Consider the following 22,930-nt stretch of genomic DNA (forward strand, 5'->3'; position numbering starts at 1 on the left):
CCTGTCAGCTCTCTCTGTACAAGGTGTCTCGAGTGCATACATTTCTTCGCATTTCTTCAGTCTCCTTCCCAGCTCATGCCAGTTATGCCTCACTGGGTCGACGTCAAAAGTCTCCTGACTCCTCTCCCTGCTTCCACTCTTATGTCCCTCTCAGCTGTTTCCCACACAGCAGCCAAAGGGAATTTTCTAGTACAGAGGTTATATCAAAGGTTCCCAAACTTTCTCAGTTCATGTCCATCTTAGTGACTCAGCGATTTTTTCTTACAGCATCCCTAGTCCAAAAGGAATAGCTAACAGTCCTGCTTGGTTAGGGTCAAGCAACTTAGTAAGTATTTATGTTCCAACAATTTAGTTGCCATTTGAGGAAATAATCCACATAAATTGAAAGAAAAAATTAATATTTTTGTATCTTTCTTATATAACCACAATTACTCACCAGTGGTATGTGTGCACCCATTGGGCACTGCACAAGTCCTAAGACTTTGGAATCAGATTAGACCCTGCCATCCTCATTTCCTGTTTCATGTTGATTTTGGCTTTTTATCACAGCAACCGCCAGCCTTAATGATAGGGTTACATGTGTCTCCCTTGGGTCTAATCACACTGCTCAATTCTACAGTGAATAATATTTATATAATCACACTATTGTAAATGCTGTCTGTGAGTTCTCAGTTTTTTTCATCAGCCTATAGTCAAAGCCTTTTCTATGGTTTCAGAAGAGAATATAAGTATTATAAACCCATAAATGCCAAAGTGATATGGGGGAGGGGAAGGATAGGCAGCTGCATTGACCATCTAAAATTATGGATCAAAAATCAGTTGTAGAGTATTTCATGCAGGGTTATGATGGAAACCAGTAAAAGAACTAAAGGCTGAAAGTCCACTGAGTCTACAGTTTGAGCCAAAGATGGAGGTCGGAAAGACTGTCACCATTCATTTCTGTACACTCTTCCTTTTCTATCCTTTGGAACCACTGTTTAACCACATGAACGTTAGTTTAACAAGGAAAACAAAACCACGTCTTTCCATCCAGATGGGGTTTTAATACCTCCTTTCCACAAGCCTTCCTTCCATCCATCCTCCCTCCTGACAAACCAGTTTATAGTGACTTTTTACTTATGTGCCAGGCATGGTGTTTGACTGCAAGAGTTCATGACTGTCCTATATCACATTACTTACCCTCTTCTGGTGCCGTTTCTCATATGGTTCCTTAATACAGCCCTCTGCAAATACGGCTTCCAACTCCTCTATCCAACTCCTCAGCTTCTAGAAAGCAGACTGTGTCTTAAGTCTTATTTATATGCAATCCCCTCTCTGTGCCCAGGATAGAGCCATTCACAGAAGGTATTCAATAAATAGTTGCTGCCTGACCCCAAGTCCATTTGGCTACAAAAGGAGAGGCTGAATATTAGCCTCAAGGGAATGCAGCATTTTTTTTTATCTGTCTTCGCCACTGGACTCTATTCTCCTTGAGGGCAAGTGCTTGATTTTTACACATTCTCAATTAGAGACTGATAGATGCTAACAGACAAAAACTACTCAATACCTGAGTATGGAATGAATAAACGAATGAGTGAATTCAGCCAAGTTGGAGGGAGAATCATCTAGAATCAAAATCCTTGTTCCTGCAGAAATTATCCAGTAAGGCTCTTTCCTTTGAATTCTATTGTTCATTAACCTCTGACATTAAACACTTATCCATTTTGTCTGTATCTACTATGTGTTCAAAACCCACAGTATTTAAAGGAGGTCTTGGGTAGAGAACACAACACATTTATCAAAAGCCCTCCTTCAGATCTGAGTTTGCATGAAAAAGGAGAAATTCCAGATTTGTTTTCTTTTTCATATTTGTTTTAATTTGCCTCGGGAACAACACACAAAATTTCAGGATGCAGCCAAGACGGTGTGTTCATAATCAATCTCTCTCTGTCTTTCTCTCTCTCTCTCTCTCTCTCTCTCACACACACACACACACACACACACACACACACATACACACACACACAAACATCTGTCTCTCAGCCTTTTGAATCCCATTGAAAGCCCTGAGAATATGCGAGATTTTATGAAAGGTTGTCTTTATGTGACACTTATTCAAGGTCTCCTCTGAGATGAACCCAAACCCTTGAAATACTCCAGGCTGAGAGCTATTACCTACATCAAGTGCAACTGTCTACCTCTTCAAGGCCTTTTGACTTTCTAAGAAGGAGTATTCTACATTGCCTTTGGAGCTAAGAAAACCTCCAACTACTGGTAGACAATATGACAATGAAAATATACCAGTAGCTCCTACCATATTATCCCAGATATATTTCCTCTGCCAGGCCCAGGGCTGGCAGCAACATCCCATCCTGTATCTGTTGGATATTGTCCTCTCATGACCTCAGCAAAAGGACCAGTGAGAAGGTCACCGGCTGCCACCATTTATCAAACATCTATCATGTGTCAGAAACTGTACTGTAAATATAAAGAACCTAAGACAGTGGCCACACTGTAAATGTCACCAAGGACCAGGGATTACCCCTTGGTGGGTCTGTAGGTGCCCAGCAGACGCCAGCATTACTGTCAACTGGCCGCTGGCTCTTTGGTGGCTCGGCCTGCCTCCTTGTCTTCCACACTGGAAGAACCAGGCATCCAGCATCTGCGCTGGAGGGCAGGGTTGGGGGCATGGAGGGGAGAAAGCCTCCCTCAGCCAGGCAAACAAACGTGTGTGAATTTGGATGAAAGATTAACCAGGTTCAGCTGTTCTCCACTGCAGTTTCAAGCAATGAAATTCAATTCATACAGGGTCCATGTACAATGAGGGATTGGGATGGGAGTCCCCACTCTTGCTGACTTGTTCTCAGGCCCCCTTCTCTGCATGTATAGGACCACACCCCTAGACTACCAGCGTGCTTCCAATGGCCTCACCTTGACCAGCAAAGAGGACCCTCCATGCCCCCCATCACCCCCATGCTTTTTTCCCCTTCCTTCTTCTCCCCCAAATCCCCCACTTCCTCATCTGCCATAGATGTCATCATTTCTACTCCACTTGACAGAGAGAGAACATTTGAGCCCTGAGAGGAAGAGAAGACGCTCAGGGGAGAGGTCTTTTCGGGTTAGGCCTCCAGGTTGAATGCCTTACGAAAAGAAAATACTCAATCAGATGAGTTGTCCTGTAAAGGTTTATCCTTTGCAAGCATATCCTTGGACGGGGGCACTCCAGGGAGACGGTGGGCAGAGAAATCCCACCCCAAACATAGAAGCACTGCTGCTGCCGCTGTTGTGTGCCTTCTGTATATTACCTCATGGCAGCCACAAAACAACTCTGCATGAACAGCCCTGTTTCACAGATGAGGGAATAATGCTCCAAGAGCTTGCTGGATTATTCCAATGTCAATTATGTTGATTATGTTGACCATTAGCCCTTCCCTATAGGGTTCTGAGTTAGAGACGGCCACAGGGGGAAGCTATGCAAGATTGGGGGGCGGTGTGCAGAGATGAAGTGAAGCAGGGGCTCTCTGAAGGAGTTCAGGGTCAGGTTTGGGGACACACAGAAACAGAGATGCCCATCAGGTTCCGGCTTTTTCTTCCTTTCGTCCATTCCATGTCCTGCTCTTCTTCCAAAATGCTAACTCTGCTGACCAAAGTGACCCCACCCACCACCCCCGGATGTTTGGCCGCAGACCCACAGAGGGAGTAACTTCCTGCCACCCTCTGTATGAGCTCCCTTTTGCTGTCCCATTTTGGCAGCTGGATATGCCTGACCTCCTCATCACCAGAGCTTCAGGAAGCCAGTTTGTGACTTCTCAGATCCTGCAATTCCCCTTCTAGATCTAAGGTATAATTTCTATAATTTATCCCTTCTTCCAAATATATCTAGTTCTGCTTCCCAGACTGAACTCCAACCAGTAAAGAGAAAATTAACTTATATCCAAAGGCCACAGACCTAGGAAGTAGCAGAAGCAGAAGCCAGGAAGGTATGAAGTCAGTGGTCAGCACTGAGGGTGGGACCAGAAGTGGCAAAGCTCATGTAGCCCTATAGGCTAGTTCCAAGGGAGCCCCTGGGGCTCCAGGCATGTTTTCCAAGTCATGACAAGCGTCAGTGGGCACTGAAGGCCGTGGTAGTAGAGTGTCCCATCCAGTGGTGGCATCTAGTGTCCAGAGCAAGTGGCTGAGCCCCTCAGGCTTGTGGACAGCCATCCTATCCATCAGAAGACCCCATCCGTGACCAGGTAACAAGGGACATCCTCCCTATCTCCTCCTTTCCAGGAAAGAGGACAGATCAGCTATCAGAATCCAGCCAAGCAGGGCCACCACCCCCATTTGGAACTAGAATATGAGGCTCAGGAGCTAGACTTCAGGAAGAGGAAGCAGCCAAACACCGGCTCTGATTTCCAAGCCCCACCTCAGGACAGGCTGTGGCTGCTAGTGACCGGTCTGCCCTGATGGAGCTTGGTTCAGGAACCAAGGAGCCTCTGGAAGGAAGCCTTAGTAACACCCTCTGGAAGGGCAGGACTGGCGAAGGGTGGCAAGGGAGGTACTGACACCCTTGGATTTTCCAGAAAGAGCCTACGGAGAAACATAGCATCAGAATTGAGAGCTCAGACCCCAGAGGCAAACAGAGCAGGGGGCAGAATAAGACACATGTTCCTCATGGTACCAAAACCCTCCTGTATGAGTGGTAAAGGGCTCTCAGCCTGCTGTAGACAGTGTCCTGTGTTCAATGTTGAACCACAAAGTAGAAGTAAAGCACATCACTACTAGAAAGTCTAAGCAAGCTGCCTGGTTTTGCAAGTGAAACCTTTGAAGGCATCTGTCTTCCTCCCTGACCATCCCCACCTAGAAAGCAACCTCCTCTCACCAGTCCTGCCTCTACTCAACACTCAAGATCAATTCATCTAATTTGTGGATAAGCGCATAGGCTCGGTCACCACGTCCACTGGCTTAAAGTCCCCAGCCCTCTCACTTCCTCCTGAGCCTGTTTCCTCCTCTATAAAATGCGGATAAAAGGAATATCTATCAGAGCTTGCCTGAAGGTTAAGTGACTTCATAGTGTAACTGGCTAGGAATACACAGGGCTTACTGTAAGGGTTTAATAAATGCTAGCTCATAATTTTCCAGGCAAAGCTGCAACAGACGTAATCTTTGACCTCATCAAGGGCTGGTGGGAACTCTGTCGTGTGTAGCAGCAGCCCCAGCTCAGAGGCCACGTAACGAGTATCCTGTCTGCCCAGTCCGCGGGCAGCACCTACCAGACAGCCACAGCTGGATTTGCATTATGGATGGAATTGTGCCCCCTGCCCCCCGCAAAAAAAAATAGTTGACGTTCTACCCAACCAGTATCACAGAATGTGACCTTTTGAGGAAATAAGGTCTTTACAAAGGTAATCAAGTTTAAATGAGGTCATTAGGGTGGGCTCTATTACAATATGACTGGTGTCCTTATAAAAACAGGAAGTTGGGTCACATAGGCAGACAGGCACAGAGGGAAGATGACATGAAAACACACAGAGAAGATGGCCATGTGACTGACGGGAGGCATCTACAAGACTAGTGCCGGCCAACACCAGAATCTAGGAGAAACAAGGAAGGATTCTCCCCTAAAGCCTTCAGACAGAAATCAACACCCTGATTTTGGACTTCCAGGCTCCAGAACTGGGAAACAACACATTTCTGTTGTTTTAATCCACCCAATTTTGGTACTTTGTTATGGCCGCCCTAGGGAACTAATATAGACTCTGTGGCCTTGACCCTTGGCTAGAGCTGCCTGGACTCTGGAGTGATGGGGGGCCCACCTCCCACCTGACATGGGGATGGGGAAGCAAAAGAAGCTAATCAGCAAAGAAAATAGAATCACAAAAAAAGCAATACATAGAGAAAGCCAGTTTTGGTTGCTGTTAGATTCTGTTTGGTTGCTTTTTAAGTGTTGACTGAATTCCTTCCCTGAACTCTGAAAGCACCTAAACGTCCTTGTAATAAATTTTCCTCTAGGTCTTAATCTAGCTCAAGTGGGTTCTTATAATGTGCAATCAAAGAAACTTAAAAAATATGACATCAAAAAAAAAATGCAATGGCCACTACGGTTCAACATTGTTAATGTCACCTCCCAGATATGGCAGACAGTGTTAGCACCAAGAATGTGTGGAGGACAGAGGCTCCCTCCACATGACAGTGGAAGGAGGTTTTCATACCGAGACTTCACGGGATACCTAAGAGTTGACCAGCAGAAGAAGCACTCCAGGCAGCAGGGACCACGTTTTAGATTCTTGTGTTTCTGCAATATTAACACTGAGCTGGTTGATATCAGGAAGGTTTTTATCATTCTTGAGCTGAAAAGCAATCAACCTGGAAACAAAACCACTGCCCAGTTGCCATGTTAAATTGAGCTAGGCATCGAGAGCTGTCCTGCACCTTCCTGTTTTCAAAAGAAAGCCTCCAGGTCTCTGCCAACTGAGACCCCATCTATTGATCCCACAGCAAATTGACTTCCCTGCCTGTGTATTGCAATTCAGACGTAGACATTGAAAGATGTTACCTTCTAATCACAAGAGCAGCATTCGAGCTGCACAAATATTTGCTTTGTTCCTTGACATTCCACCAATTAAGACAAAGTAGAGAGGAAAATCTCATTACAGCATGTTGAATGAATGGAATGCTGTGGTTAGCAGGCACCCTCAAGGGATGCATGGAATTGGGAGACAGGTCTCATGGTCAGACAATAGATCCTTCTTTCTCATCCCAGGATGGAATAATGTAGGATGTTTCTTTAGAGTCAACATATATTGTGATCCAACTGACTCTTAGTACAAGTGTCCCTCCCATAAATAAGCATCCTTTTCTAATCCCGGCCCAGAATCTCAACCACCCATTGTGCCTTGCTCTCAAGTTCTTTTGCTTTCTCATTTCCTCTGTTTCCATTTTTCTTTCTCTGCTTTTCTGTTCTGTTTTTCTCTTACTCCATCTTAGTTGGGGGTCTAGTGGGAAAGCAGCTTCCTGCCAAAAAAGAGGGAAAGGGAAACAGTGAAATCATTCTCCATCTGCCGGTGACATCAGGGGAAGAAAAGATGAAAAAAATAAGCGTGTGATTTCATTCCATTCCGGTGTCAGGCTTACTGCTGCCGACAGTCCTCTTGGTCCCAGGCCAGGGCATCCTGTGTCCACGCCAGGCTGAGCCAGGTATAATGGGGAGATTAAGAGCCCAGCCCAGACCAGAGCAGCTCAGGCAGTCTGGCAGCTCTTATTACTGTCAAACTGCAGGAAAACAATGCAGTCCACCCATGTGCACCACCAGGAAATCTCAAAAACCACATCCTGGAGAGAAGGTAAGGAGAAGCCTTTTGGGAAATGACTGCTCCCTGCAGTTGGGAAACCTCAATGGGCACCACCAAAGCGGTCTGCTTGTGGCAAGGTGGTCTCCAGTGAATGACTGACACTTGCTCTGTCTCGGTCTGAGAGCCATAGAGGCGAACAACACACTCACGGGGCCTGGGGAAAGCTCCAAGTCTAGAAACAGCCTTGCAGACCAGGTCCTCTGTGGGGACACCTAACGTGACCAGAACAGACCCAGCCGCAATAGAGCAAGGCCGGAAGGTGCATGGGAGGGAGGCCGGTGAGGAAGGAGAGAAGAGATTCCAGCAGAAGGAACAGCAGGACAAAGTAGGGATACAGCAGGAATACATGGAAAAAGCAAGAGGATCAGAGATGATCACCTGGCCCAGGGCGCTTGAAATTGATTGGCCCCAAAGAGAATGGAGCCAGTCCTGTGTCCTTACACCTTGTCCCTAGACGTTTAATATAACATGAGCAGCACTATTCACAGTAGCCAAGACATGGAAGCAAACTAAGTGTCCATCCACAGAGGAATGGATAAAGAAGATGTGGTACATATGTACAATGGAATACTACTCAGCCATAAAAAAGAATGAAATAATGCCACTTGCAGCAATATGGATGGACCTAGAGATTATCATACTAAGTGAAGTAAGTCAGACAGAGAAAGACAAATACCATATGATATCACTTACATGTGGAATCTAGGAAAGTAAGATCGATGAACTTATTTGCAAGACAGAGAGAGACTCACAGACATGGAAGACAAATTTGTGGTTGCCAAAGAGGAGGGGGAGGGAGGGATAAACTGGTAGTCTGGGATTAGCATATGCACATACGCGCACTGGGACCTATTGTAGAGCACGGAAAACTATTTTCAGTGTCTTGTAATAACCTATAATGAGGAAGAATCTGGAAAAGAATAGATATTAATAGATGTATACGTATGGCTGAATCACTTTTTTGTACATCTGAAAGTAGCACAGCACTGGGGATCAGCTATACTTAAGATAAAAAAAAAGAAAGAAAAAATATACATAACACAAAGTGTACCATCTTAACCATTTCTAAGTGCACACTTCAGTGGCATTAAGTACATTCACATTGTTGTGCAACCATCACCACCATCCATCTCCAGAACTCTCTTCCTCTTCTCCAACTAAAACTATATCCACTAAACACTAACTCCCCTTCTGCCTCACCCCACCAGGCCTTGGCCACTATCCTGCTTTCTGTCTCTGTGAATTTGACTACTCCAGGGACCTCACGTAAGTGGAATTGTGCAGCATTTGTTTTTCTGTGAGTGCCTATTCCACTTAACATAATGTCCTCAAGGTTCATGCATGTTGTCACACTGACAGAATGTCCTTCCTCTTTTAAGGCTGAATAATAATCGTGAGAATGTTTGTACCGTGAGCATGGAACTTGTACCATTAAAATAAGTTGAACTAAATAAGATAGGCATGAAAAGTGCAAAAAATTAAAATTAGAAAAGGAAATCTTTTGCTCTCCAGGACAGAAAACCCAGCCCAAACTGACTGAAGCAGAGAAATGGGCTTGGTTGGCTCAGGGACTGAGGAATCCAGGGCAGGGCTGGCCTCAGTCACGGCTAGGTATAAGGGCTCACTGTTATCACCACCTGAACTGGCAGGGGCCAAGCACTGGGCAGGATACTAGGAATAGAGGGGGGACTAAAGCAAGCACAGCCCCAGCCCTAACAGAGCCAGGGCCTTACCTGTCACCTCTCCTAACAGCTGCACCCATGGCAGACATCTCTAATTGATCCCCGCACTCTCTAGCCTGAGATCAGCTGGGCCTTTGGGTCTGGCTTCACACAGAGCTCCAGAAAAGCACCACTCATGGATTGGAATTGGCTCATGACATAAACCCACCTGCCATTCTTCCCCTAGAGCTCAGTGATGATAAATACAGCCAGCACTTATTCAGGGCTCACTGTGTGTTCCAGGGGGGTTCGCTATAGTAACTCGTTTAACCCTCAGAATAGCCCCATGCAGTAGGGACTCTGTCACTAACCCGATTTTACAGATGAGGAAACAGAGGCGCAGAGAGATTGAGTAACCTCTCCACGGTTACAAAAACCAGCAGATTATTGAATCCAGATCTGAACCTAGGCTTGCTGGCTACCCCGCAGGGTGTCACCTTGGGAGCCAGCCAACTCCCAACACCCTGCTGAATCCTCAACCCTTCTTCAAACCATCATGGAAACATGGAACACAACGACAGGATTCTAGAGGAAATGACACGATTTCCTAAAGTACTTTCGCTTTTTATCCAAACTCAAAGAGAGGAGCTCAAATGAATTAAATTATAATTGGACAATATGGGGTTTGGGCTTGTAGTTGTTGTAATTAATTTACCATCAATATAATCCAAGGAGTTAAAAATAATGGATTGAAAATGATTGAAAACGCATTGAAAATGTAATATGTACAAGTGAAAGACTCGTCTTACATAGAAAGTACTTAACCGAATATGACACACGATAATAAATCTCTTTCTTATTCATTACGTGCTGCATATGTTACAGTTCACAGGCAGCTTATCAGTGGAGGACAAGGAGCTGCGCAATTGTTCTTTAAATCCTTCTCAAGACCCCCTTTTGGCATCAGAATAAATTTCGCAACAGCCTTCTTTTAACGCCTCTGCTTCTCATGCTTGGATGCATATTCTCATGGGAGCCCTCGGCTCAGGACCCCATGCAAGGGAATCAGAGCATCAGAAGCTCTGGAAACACGGGCTGGGGTAGCAGAGGAGGGAGTCAGTGCGGTGAAGGGCACTGTTCTGACATCGGCCAGAGCTGGGTTCAAATCTCTCAGCTTGGCCACCGATAGCTGGGGGACTTTCAACCTCTCTAAACCTTGGTTTCTCGATTTTTAAAAACTGCACAAGTGGGGCTTCCCTGGTGGTGCAGTGGTTGAGAATCTGCCTGCCAATGCAGGCGACATGGGTTCGAGCCCTGGTCTGGGAAGATCCCACATGCTGTGGAGCAACTGGGTCCGTGAGCCACAACTACTGAGCCTGCGCGTCTGGAGCCTGTGCTCTGCAACAAGAGAGGCCGCGATAGTGAGAGGCCCGCGCACCGCGATGAAGAGTGGCCCCCGCTTGCCGCAACTGGAGAAAGCCCTCGCACAGAAACGAAGACCCAACACAGCCAAAAATAAATAAATTAATTAATTAAAAAAAAAAACAAAAAAAAAACTGCACAAGCAAATTGCCTTCTCAAAGGGTTGTCATGAGAATTTAGAGAGATAATTCTATCTGGGAATGAGTCCCAGCTTCCTTTCCTCCCCAGAGGCCACAGTTCAAAGGCCAGCATATAAATAGGGATAGTCATGTGGGTCTCATAGGATTGGTGTTAGGATGACAATTATCATCCAGTATTCACTGGTACCCTTTGAGGTGCCAGGAACTCTGCTGAGACCCACACAAAGCAATGAACAAGAACTCTCTTACCTTCAGAGAGTTCATAATCTAGCATGGGATGAAAAACTAACAGTGCGTAAGGGCCACAGTGAGGTGTGTCCTCTGGGAAACCCTGAGGTGCTTTAATCACTCAGAGGGCCCTGCCTTATACCTCCTCAGTGATGTCCTGTGTCTGACATTCCAGTCCCGAGGGACAACAGGAGAAAGCTGGAAGGATGGGGCTGAGGGTAGAAAGAACAAAGGCCAAGCTTTAGAGAAACCTTCGAGCAGGCTGGTTGAGGAAGTAGAGAGCTTACTGGAACACCAGGGGGTTGCATGGACCGGACCCTGGGCCAACTGAAATCAACATCTGCTGGGAAAAAGAAAGTCAGAACCGGAAGAAAAAGCCATTCCTGACTTCCAGGCACTCCAAACTCAAGGCTGGTGGCAGCCAAACTAGCCACAGGCCCACCTGCTGGAGCACTGGATACAGCTCAGACAGTACCTGCTGAGTCCCCAGATGGCGGCCACAGCAAGAGACACTCTCTGTGGCCAATGACCTCAAATAAATTCACCTTCCCCAGACCAGAACTGCCAAAGGGGAAGCCCCGTTCCGTGCACAGTCCTTACAAAGGGAAGGAAGGGAGCTGTACAGGCAGCTGTACAGATGAAGGTGTTGGAGAGTGACGGCCGCTGCTTTTGACTTCAGTTTTACCACCAGTCAGGGAGATCCTCCTTTGCTCTGAATAAATCCGCATTAAGATGAGAGAGATGTCTAGACACCTTTAATCCAGAAAATCCCTCCTTCTGAAAGGAAATCATTCTCTACTTGGTAGGGATATCAAAAGGCAGTTGTAAGGTGATATAAAAAGCATGGATTTGGGCATCAGACAGATCTATGTTCAAAACCCAAGTCTGGTACTTACTAAATACCTTTGTTCTGGGAAAGTCAGAGTGTCTCTGAGTCAGATTTTCTAATTACAAATGGGGCATTGTTAGGATTACAATTTCATTCAGTATTCACTGAGACCCTCCCAGGAGCCAAACACTGTGCTCGGACCCACACAAAGCAATGAATGAGATGAGGCTCTTGCCTTGGGAAAGCCCATATTCTAGCATGGGATGGATAGCAAAGAGCCACAGTGCAGGTATCTGGCTTGTGTAGTAGAATCTGCATAGCAGAATCACTAAGCATGGGGCAAAACAGCTGTGCCGGAGAGCAGGGGAGGGAGGGAGAGTTCACGGAGGAACAGTGTTGAGCTTGTCTCAAAGGATGACTTAGGGCCTTCTGGTAGACCAGATGCCACTGGTATTCCAGGCAGTGGCACCTGCAAGGGCAAAGGCATGTACGTACAGGGGGAAGAAATGGTAAAAACAGTGGGAGGTGACAGCAGAGGGGGAGGGGTGGGCACACAAGGAGATGAGGAGAGGGTCTCATTCGTTGAACTCAAGCGTCTGTGCTTTCCTGCACCAACATGATGCTTTTGCTCTATCTTGTCTTATTCACAAAGGCTTTGAGGGAGCCAAGTGTGAACTCTATTCAAAGGTCATTAAAGAGTAACTTTGGTATCCAGAGAAAACTCTAATTCTAAAAGGTACATGCACCCCAATGTTCAAAGCAGCACTATTTACAATAGCCAAGACGTGGAAGCAACCTAAGTGTTCATGGACAGATGAATGGTAAAGAAGATGTGGTATGTATATACAATGGAATACTATTCAGCCATAAAAAAGAATGAAACAATGCCATTTGCAGCAACATGGATGGACCTAGAGATTATCATACTAAGTGAAGTAAGTCAGACAGAGAAAGACAAATATCATATGATATCACTCACATGTGGAATCTAAAAGAAAATGATACAAATGAACTTATTTACAAAACAGAAACACTCTCAGACATAGAAAACAAACTTATGGTTACCAAAGGGGAAAGGGGGAAGGGATAAATTAGGAGCTTGGGATTAAAATATACACTACTATATATAAAATAGATAAACAACAAGGACCTACTGTATAGCACAGGGAACTATATTCAATATCTTGTAATAACCTATAATGGAAAAGAATCTTTAAAAAGAATATATATATATCTCTGAATCACTTTGCCATACACCAGAAACTAACACAATATTGTTAATCAACTATATTTCAATAAAAAAATTTTTTAATTTTTTTAAAGAGTAATATTGAAGTAACACAACTAGTCATGAAGTTTATTAAAGTGTCTGAAATTAGTAAGAGCTCAACACATCCTGGTTTCCTCCTATGCACTGAGATGGCAAACATTTCATTTTCTGGATGTTTCCATCTTCTCAGAATGTGTCCAGTGATTTAATGTCTCAACATCGCCTGTAGGGGGCAGGAGTAGAGAGAGGGGTCACGTCAAAGAAGGTCATCAAGCTTGAATGGAGCCATCGCCACAGGCAGGGGAGGGGTAAGGCAAATGACCAAGCAAGCTGCTGTACAAGAAACCCCTGGATCCTGTGGCTTTGACAAGATAGAAGGGCATTTTTCTTCCATGTAACTGTCCAGGAAGGGTGGATAGCATCTGCGCCACGAGGTCCCTCAGGGACCCAGGCCCTTATCTTCAATCTTGGGCCTGAAGCTGCTGCATTTCCACATATACATTTAACCAAAGAACAGGGAAATTGAGGAAGCTTGGGGCAAACTGCTTGAGGTTGGAGGTACTTCCACTCACGTCCTATTGGCCTGAACTTAGTTGCATGAGCACATGTATGTTGAGTTGGGTGCCACCAGGCTGTCCAAGCAACAGCTAGGAAAGTAAGACTCAAGTTCAAAAACTTGCAAGGGGTAGGGGTGGGGTCCTCTGGTTCTTACGGAGCCTGGAACCCCCCCATCTTCTCACAAAATGCCCCGGAGGTTAATAAAGGAGGTGTTGTCAAATCATAATAACACGGCCCTGGGTTGCAGTTACTGCTTAGCTGCTTGCCAGCTGCCAAGACCTTGTACACGTCGCTCACTTGACCTCTCTGAGACTTTCCTCCTCTGTAAAAATAGGTTATGTCGACGATGATGGCAATTTAAATAAAATACAAAAAGCGCCTGGCTGATGGTAAGTCTAATGAATGCTGCCTTCCCTTCCTTGTCAATAGAGGTGATTGAGTCTCTGAGTGAGACTAGGGTTCACTGAAAAAGTCTGGGGAGGTCACTAGAGTCTTTCCATCAGGGAGACCTCACTGGAGCTGGGAGTTACAGTACATGGTCACAATCATAAGCAGACAGAAGTCACAGAAGAAAATAAAACACTCCATGTTTCAAGCAACATCACTGAGCACCCAGGAACCTGGGCTCAGCTTAGCACACAGTGAGGCCAGGAGGGAAAAGGACTGGCATCGGAGGTGGAAAGTTTGGGTTCAGTTCCAATTCTGCCACCCAATGGTTAAGTGACATCAGGAGAGTCCCTGGAGCTCTCTAAACTTCAATTACTTTATTAATAGATGACAATAATGATACTTACTGCTATGGAGGATGGAGCCCTCAAAACAAGATTAGCGCCCTTATAAGAAGAGACCAGAGAACTTGCTCGCTCGCTCGCTCTCTCTCTCTCTCTCTCTCCCTCCCATGTGAGGACACAGAAAGAATGCAGCTCCCTGCACACCAGGAAGAGGGCTCTCACAATGAAAGGAATCTGCCAGCACCCTGATCTTGGACTTGCAGGCTCCAGAACTGTGAGAAATAAATGTCTGTTATCTAAGCCTGCCAGCCTATGGTATTTTGTTTTAGCAGCCCAAGCAGACTAAGACACCTTACTTTGTTGGGATAGTGAACGAGCTGCTGAAAAGGTAAGTAAGGTGCCTAAATCAGAGCTGGCCCATAGTAGGTGCTCAATATATAGGAATGATGGTATCATCATCACAATTATTTCCATCATCATTTTTATCAGGTAACCCCTGCCCTCAAGGAGCTCACTGTCTGGTAGGGGAAACAGATACGGAAAACAATGCCTGGGGCATAATAACAGAAGCATGTGCAGGCACTGTGGCAGCCCTGGGGGTTTCAGAAATAAGGGGATCTTCCCCCAGGAATAAAGTTGGACTCACACCAAAAGCCATGTAGGCTCTTCTGCTGCGCCAAGCACTCTGGTACAGCTGAGCCTGGAGCAGGGGCTCCCAGGCAGGTGAGTGGAGCTGCCAAATGCATCCTGCCCCTTGGCCTCGCAACTAGCTGGGTACCGCTCTCCGCAGACACAGCAGGCACGGAAAAGCCAGCCACCTCCCGAGTTGTGGTACACGATGGCACCCTTCTGGGTGCACAAGCTGTCCCCGTTCTGATGCCAGAAACATAGCTGTGGCAATGTCATATGGAGATGGGTTTCATCCCCCGCCCTCCCTCTCCACTATGCCTGGCAAAAAGTTAACTGTGCTTTATTTCACTTCAGGTCCATATGGCGCCTCAATTTCTGATCAGAGGTATTACAAATTACAGTCTGTCTCTGCAGAACATTAAAGTAGGCTCATCTCTTTTTCTGTGTCAACACGTTTGTTTCAATTGTTTGAGAGAATAGGCTAGATGGCGTTCTCGTCTTTCGAAGATAATTTCTTCTCTCTGCTCCCCAGTGACAGGACCTCGGTTAAGATGTTCACCTCCTCTCCCTACTCCATGCCCCTCCCATGATTTAATCTGCCCGGGGCAGGCAGGTTGTTTTGCAATTAAAGTTTGCCATCCAACCATTGAGAGAGAGATTAATTAAGGAAGAAAGGATTTTCTCTCTTTCTTGTGTGTTCAAACGCTTCTTTAATAAGAGTAATCAATGGAAATCAAAATAAAGGATTGGAAACTGGTTCCCTTGAACCTCCCCCCCCCCCCCCCCCCCCCCGCCACTCCCAAGGTCTCTGCAATCAAGCCCTAAGGCACGTGGGTCTTTCGCAGTCTTTCCCCCGCAGCCCCGGTCAGATACCCTCAGAGAAATCAATTGGGTGCCCCCGTGGGGATGAGATGGACAGAAGGAAACTTAAACGAGATTTTTATAAATTTCAATACTAGCACAAAACAGAAGCAGGACAGCTTTATTGATTTAAACATTAAAATAACATGTGCTTTCTTTGCATTTTCCCAGCGGTGATAATGTTTCTTATTTTTAATCTAGATTGAAATCTCGGAGACTTTCCACAAGCCTCTTGTGGTGATTACCAAAGATTAGTAATAACATGTCTAATTAGTGTAGGAAGACATAAAAATCAATGGCAGTTTGAAATGTTATACTGACTGGCAGCGCTCAGAAGAGAGCTGATGTGTGTCTCCAGAGATGGGGCAGCACCTGGCAGCCCCCATCTCAGCTCCAAGCCCCAGGAGTGGGCTTACACCCATCCCGAAGGAAGCTGAGGGCTTTGCAGAGGCTTCCCGCGTTCCCAGGTCCCCTTTCTGTGAGCTTCTGATGTCTTTGTTGGAGGAAACAATAAAAAGGGAGCATGAGTCATTGGCAGGGGGGCAGCCAATTCAGTGAGCGCCCCGATTCCCAGTTCTGCCTCTCAGTGCAATTCAACAATATTTACCAAGCACCCTACCCCCCACCATGCCCGGGGAGCAACGGACGAAAGACCCCGCCCCTGTTCTCCACAAGGCCCTGATGCACCGAGCGAAGGAGGGTCCTATGGATAATGGAGCCCCGTGTGCCTCCTCTCAAGCTCAGAACTCAGGAAGAAATTCCCAGGTTTGTTCAGTTCCATCTGGGCAGGAGGTAAGGGTCCCCTTTCCATCCCACATAAGACAGCCATACCTCCACCCACTGTCCAGCTCATGCTCTAAGACCCTTTCCCTCTTCATCTCGTGGCCTCCCATGCTCTCTTCCCCAAGGCCCAGGGTCACCCAGGCCAGACAACAGGAAACAGCCCTGCAAACTCTCCAGGGAGAATCTTCCTTCCACACCCAAGAAGGCATTTTCTCAGAGTCTCTGTTTCTGCTTCACCATATGTCTCTGAGTGGGGGAGACAGCGGGAGGGAAAGACACCTGGGATGTCCAGATACAAACGCATGGATTATAGATTACAGATACAGCTCACCATTCAAGTCATGCTAATAACTCAACACACTGTCCTAAGATGTATAATGAAGGGCCTCAGAAACACGGACGAAAGAGGGGTTAAGAGCTTGGAGATGGCCCTCGAAGGATGCAGAGGTGGGAAATGGTGGTAAGGCTCAAGAGAAGCCCACGTACAGGGGCAGAAGCATCAGAATGAGTGGGGAGGGAGAGTGAGGGATCCACGTGGTTGAGGAGTGATGGCTTTCCCTCACGCCTCATCCCACCACCATCTTCCTCTGACCCCAAGACCAGGGCATCTCTCTACCACGACCACCAAGAGCCAACCAATGGCAGATATTCCCAGGGGTCTCTCCCAGCCTGGGAGATTATGCAGGACAGAGTGACAGTGACGACACCATGTGGCCCTAAGAAGCAACAGCAGTCTCTGACGACCCTGAATGTGGATGTGGGGTTAAACCAACTCCATTTTGGATTGTGATGCTCAAAAAAGTCAAGATTGGGACAAGCTTCAGAGAGAGATACTAACTTCCTGGAACTAAGGCATGTTGGCTCTTAAGCAATTGCATGGGAAAATAAGACCTAAGTCTTCACTTGCACTTGGAGTTTGGGAAACTATTCATGCTGGTTCATGAAGGGTAGGGGTGTGGAGCCTGGGCAAGTTGCAAAGGGCAGTGAACGTCACTATGGAAAGTTCACCGCTTAAATTTTAATTTATTTTTTAACTTTGAATTTTGAAATAAATTCAGACTTTTTTTTAAAAAGCTTCAGCAACAGTACAAATAATCCCCATATACCTTCATCTGCCCTCCCCTAATATTAATAACTTATGCAACCACAGTACAATGATCTAAATCAGGGAATCCAAATTGACACATGCTATGAATTAATCTACAGACCTTATTCAAACTTCTCCAAGTGTTTTACTCATGTTCTTTTTCTGATCCAGGACCCTGTGCAGGATCCCACATTGTATTTAGTTGTTATGTCTCCTCCAGTTCCAGACTGTTCTCAGGCTTTGTCTTTTATGACCTTGATATTTTTGAAGAGTATTGGCTAGTTATTTTGTAGAATGTTCCCAAATCTGGATTTTTCTGAGGCCCCCTCGTGTCTAAATTCAGTATCTTTCAGCAAAAGGACCTCAGACGTGAATGAGGATGCCCTGGTTGGTACATCGGATCAGAACACACCTGATGTCGTTATGTATCTCACCCCAGTAAGCTTAACTTTGGTCGCTTGATAAATTGGAACCTTGCTGGCTTCACTGTAAAGTTACTGCTCCTCCCTTTGTAATTACTAAGTATCTTGGAAGGAGATACATTGAGATTATGTGAATACCCTGTTTCTCGTCATACATTTCGCCCGTTCATTGTACCATCCTTTGGTTGTTTTTGCCTGAAGCAATTATTACTGTGGAGTGTGCCTGAGTTCCTTCCTTCTACCTTTGATAATTAGAATTCTACTGTAAGAATTCACTTTCCCTCCTCTTCAGTTTGTGTATTTAATGATCTACTAATGGATGCCAGTGTGGACTCCTGGATATTGGTGTTATTCCACGTATTATAATCCATTTCTATCACTTCTTTCCTTGCTCAGCTTGTTTCAGATTTGGTCCCTGGGAGCTCCTTCAAGCTGGTTCCTGTGTCCTTTTGACATGACCCTGTTGTTTTATTTAAAGCAATTTCTTACTTGTTGGCACCAAGATATTCTGGGCTCATCTTGTGCTTTTCCTACCCCAGCCCTGAACCAGCCACTCGCTGATGCTTTTACATCCGATAACAAGTCATCACTAGTAGTGTGGAAGCTCTCTGAAAACACACCCTGTGGTATATGTTATAATATCTCCCTCTGCACCAGCATAGAGCCCAGGCTTTGATCATTTATTTGCTCCATAAATTACTGGTTATTGAGTGAAATAGAATTTGTCGCACCTATTCCTTGGTCCGGCAAGAATGCACCAGCCCTTACCAGGCGCTAGGCCCTGTGATGGTTGTTAAGATAGCGGTTAACCAAGCCCAAATCCCCCTTCTAAGAGCTCAGAAGCAAGTGGGGAAACAGGAAGCCAGTATAGCCAGAGGACAGCGTGTGCTCAAACAAGGCAGCAAAGACCACAGATATCACGTCCCAAAGGAGAGCCAAGGCACATGCAGAATTTACCAAAGAGCGATCTAAATTTTAGGAGTTTAACAACTCCTAAACCTCTCACTCATAACAAGGGTTAAGAGTTGGAGATTAGGGAGGACTTCTGAAGACAGCTTCTTGGGAGAAAGCTATGCTAAATCCCAACCCCAGCCCTACCTCCAAGGGGAAGGGACACTATCTCCTAACCCAAGCCTGATGTCAGAGACTTCAAGGAAAGGAGATTAAGAAAGGATTTTTAGAACCAGCTGCTGTGTTGTTAATCCCAGCCCCTACCAAGGGCGAGGGTTGGGGCGGGGGGGTGTCTATACTTCACCTTGAGCTTCAAGAAGGGGGCTATGGGGTTTCAACAGAAGCCACCAAAGTACTTAATACATAGCCCCTAAATTGGAAGACATAAAGGGCTGGTGTCTGTTTCCTACCTGAGAAATACAAAGGGTGAGAGATGAGTGAGCCAGTCCCTGATAGACAAACCCTAGGAAACATGGTGACAGTCGGGTTCTTTCTCTGCCGAAAAAGCATACAGGACAAAACATACAGGCATCTCCCATGGACCAGGTAGGGTTTTAGATCCTATCCTACAGAGCCACTTAGAGATGCAATGGACCTCCACAGAAAGACCTAGAGGCACCCCTGGAAGTATAGAGGTCACATAAAGAGTAAGCAACAGGACCCAGGAAGATGCATCACTCACATCAAAGGAACTAGAGCTGAGAGGTCCTCAGAAATCAGATCCGGGTCTCTGAAGATGCAAAAACCCCACAAAAGTGCCCCCAAGAGAAAGACCCCCTTAAACCTCCTCAGGGACAGAAAATGTGACATCACAGCCCTCGAGTTCCAGGCACACAGGCTGTGCGGCTCCCCCCTTACCTCCTCTTCCTCCTCAGACACCAACCATGCAGGGGTCAGTAGATGGTAGTAGAAAGGTCAGGAGGGCTAGGAGGAGACGCAAGAAGAAGGGAAAGAGAGGAGATGACACCCACCCCATCCCCGAATGTCCTGTCTGCACCAGGCTCAACATAGAAGTGTGGGTTTGATCGACTTTAATTCAGGTTGTGACCTTTGATTACCCTGTGGGACTGGGATTCTGTCTTATAACTTAGAGTGACCATGAGAGTGTTTCTCCCCTACCTGGCCCAGAGGTCATCGACTGGCAGGGAAAGAGCTAGCCCCACAGAACAGGGAGGCAAACATAAAGTTGCGTTAGGATCACAGCCCACGATTTGTGTGATTTAAACAAATCCTTCAAAGGATGCAGGAACAAAGCGCTGTTAACAGCCCAAAAGGAGAACTTTAAAACAAACCATTAATTTCTGGGTGCCTCAGTGTCCTCGTCCAAAAGCAAAAAGAAAGGAAGAAATTAGGATCCTAAGAGCCTTCGGAAGATAACAAGGAGGAAGGGGTATCCAGGACTACCGTATCCATGCTCTGGGTGAGGCCTCTTACCTACATCACCTTATTTAATCTGTGCCTAAACACAGAGAAATGTGGTTGGATGCCAAATAAAGCCAGGTAAAAGAAAACCATCTGACTCAGAGGATGCCTCCACACCAGAAATCTTCATATGTGGCTCGGCTGATGGAAAAAGAGAAACAGCTTTCCGACGGTGACGACCTCCCCACGAGAACATGCCTCTAGCAAAGGATCTCCTTCATCCCTCTCCAGAAGAGGAGAAGAGGAAACACAAGAAGAAGCACCTGGTGCAGAGCCCCAATTCCTATTTCATGGATGTGAAATGCCCAGGATGCTATAAAATCACCAGCGTCTTTAGCCATGCACAGACAGTAGTTTTGCGTGTTGGCTGCTCTACCGTCCTCTGCCAGCCCACAGGAGGAAAAGCAAGGCTTACAGAAGGCTGCTCCTTCAGACGGAAGCAGCACTAAAAGCCCCTGGAATCAAGATGAATGGGAAACCATCCCAATAAACACATTTTGGATAAAAAAGAAAAAGAGAAACAAAAACTCAAAACTCCTGTATTCAATCAGCTTTCTCTCTCTCTCTCTCCCTCTCTCTCTCCCTCTCCCTCTCCCTCTCCCTTCCCTCCCCTCCCCTCCCCTCCCCTCCCCTCCCCCTCCCCCTCCCTCTCCCTCTCCCTCTCTCCCTCTCTCTCTCTCTTCTTTCAGGAGCACTTTTCACCATCGGGCAATATTTCCCTTTTAAGTCCAGATACGTGCTTTTAAAGCTTTACAAAACGTGTGGCGGAAGCTTCCTTTTCCTGGCAGGTGGACTATTCCCAGGGCCCACAGTCCCCTGCAGCGAGCGGTTCCCTCTGGCCAACGTCACCGGGGCGGGGAAACAGTGCTTTCGCCCACCCCCAGACGCATTCCCTGCAAACCGAGCCAGCAAAAGGCTCCCCAGGAGCAGATGTTTCTGTTTAAGGCTGATAGGAACTGCAGGGACCATTTTTCTCCCCATCAGTTTTCAAGCGCAAGAGGCAGCTGTTTGCCAGGAACACAGACCTGGATTCTAATGAGGTTCGTGGCTGAGCCAGGCCTGCAAGAGGTGGGCCTGACCGATACCAGAATGAGGTTATTAACGAACCCACAGAAAGCTGGCAAAGGGCCATTTCAAAACAGTCTGGAGGAGAAATGCCTTGTTTCCTAAAATGGAGTTTGATATTTTTAAAAGCATAATCAATGGGAATTGTCGATTTGGTCTAATTTCTGCCAGGGATTATCGCTCAATTTAAAAAAAGAGCTGTCGATTTTTCAGGGTATTGGTTTTCCCCCAAGGTGCATGACGCAACAGTCACACACTACATCCCCAGAAACCTAACCTACAGCCTCCTTGTGAAGTTGGGCAGGTGGATTCGTGTCAGTCCAGCTAATGACCATCCCTTGGGTGGGTACCTGCTCCATTCTCCTATAACTTTGAGGAAACCAGGAGCTTTCACATCTCCACCTAGGAGAGAATGCTCCTTCCGATGAAGTGTTTCCCATACTGGTTTCATCCACAGAGTCAGCATCTGCTTTGCAGAGACCCTGCTCTGTTCAAATAACCAAATGTGACTTTGCTAATACAGATTCTCATTCATGGGAGTTTCTGCTATGATCATTTTGGGAGCAGGAGACAAATGTTTAAGGACAAGTTTCTGATGTGGTTTTGGAGTGGAAAAATGAAAATTGAAAAAATTCCTAGGCACTGACTTCAATTTTTCTGCAAATTGGAAAACGGCTGCAATTATTCTTTAAATAGAAAGTTATAGAAACAAACCTTTTCATTTTACAATGAAAACCCCACAGACTTAGAATAAAATCCATCTGGAGAAAAAAAGACATTAATTTAAAGTCACTGTAAAATAGAACAGCTTAATATTAGAACCTCTCCTGTGCACACGTTTAGATAAGGGAGAGAGAATATCCCTGAGAAAATAATGGGCATTGCATTTATTGAGTGATTAATATGGATCAGGAGCTTTCATATATATTATCCCATTTTTTCTGCACCACAATTTTAAGAGATTGATACTATTATGCAAATTTTGCCGACGCGAAACTGAGGCTCAGAGAGGTTAAGTAATTTGCCTAAGATAACACAGTTAATAAATAGTTAAGTTCAGGGGTTTTTTTAAATTAAATATTTGTTTCTAAATCTGCTTACATGAGTGAAAGCTGTATATGAAAAACACTGAAACTTACTGAGAAGTCACCCACAATACCTGAAGATAACTACCTTTCTTTCTACGTATACTTGTGTGCACACACACACACACTCATATACACACTTAAATGGAATCATACACACTATTATACATCTGCTTTTTCACTTTCGAATGTGTTCTAATGTATTCTAATCATGATTCCCTGTGTTACACACTATTTTTCATTGTCCCATAATTCTCCATTGCATTGCTGTACCAAATTCTATTTAACCATTCCTCTATTGGATAATTAGGTTGTTTCTAATTTCTTTCTATTATGAACAATGATGTAATGAATATCCTTGCAAATAAATCTTTGCCTGCATCCAGAATTGTTCTTTAGGGTAAATTCCTACAGATGGAATTTCTGACTCAAAAAATAAGAACATTTTCAGGCATATATATATACAAATACA

General features: G+C 45.7%; 1 long non-coding RNA gene and 1 pseudogene across 2 annotated transcripts in view; one reads left to right on the forward strand and one right to left on the reverse strand.

Annotated features, from left to right (window-relative positions):
• The window catches only part of LOC309646279, a 394,596-nt gene that overhangs the window by 124,489 nt on the left and 247,177 nt on the right, over positions 1–22,930 (reverse strand). The window lies entirely within an intron of this gene.
• On the forward strand, positions 20,443–20,835 carry LOC309646014 (small ribosomal subunit protein eS27 pseudogene; annotated as a pseudogene). Its single transcript has one exon. The product of its transcript is annotated as a small ribosomal subunit protein eS27 pseudogene (transcript).

The sequence above is a fragment of the Balaenoptera physalus genome (genome assembly GCF_965194825.1).
Source record: "Balaenoptera physalus genome assembly, chromosome: 16".
NCBI lineage: Eukaryota > Metazoa > Chordata > Mammalia > Artiodactyla > Balaenopteridae > Balaenoptera > Balaenoptera physalus.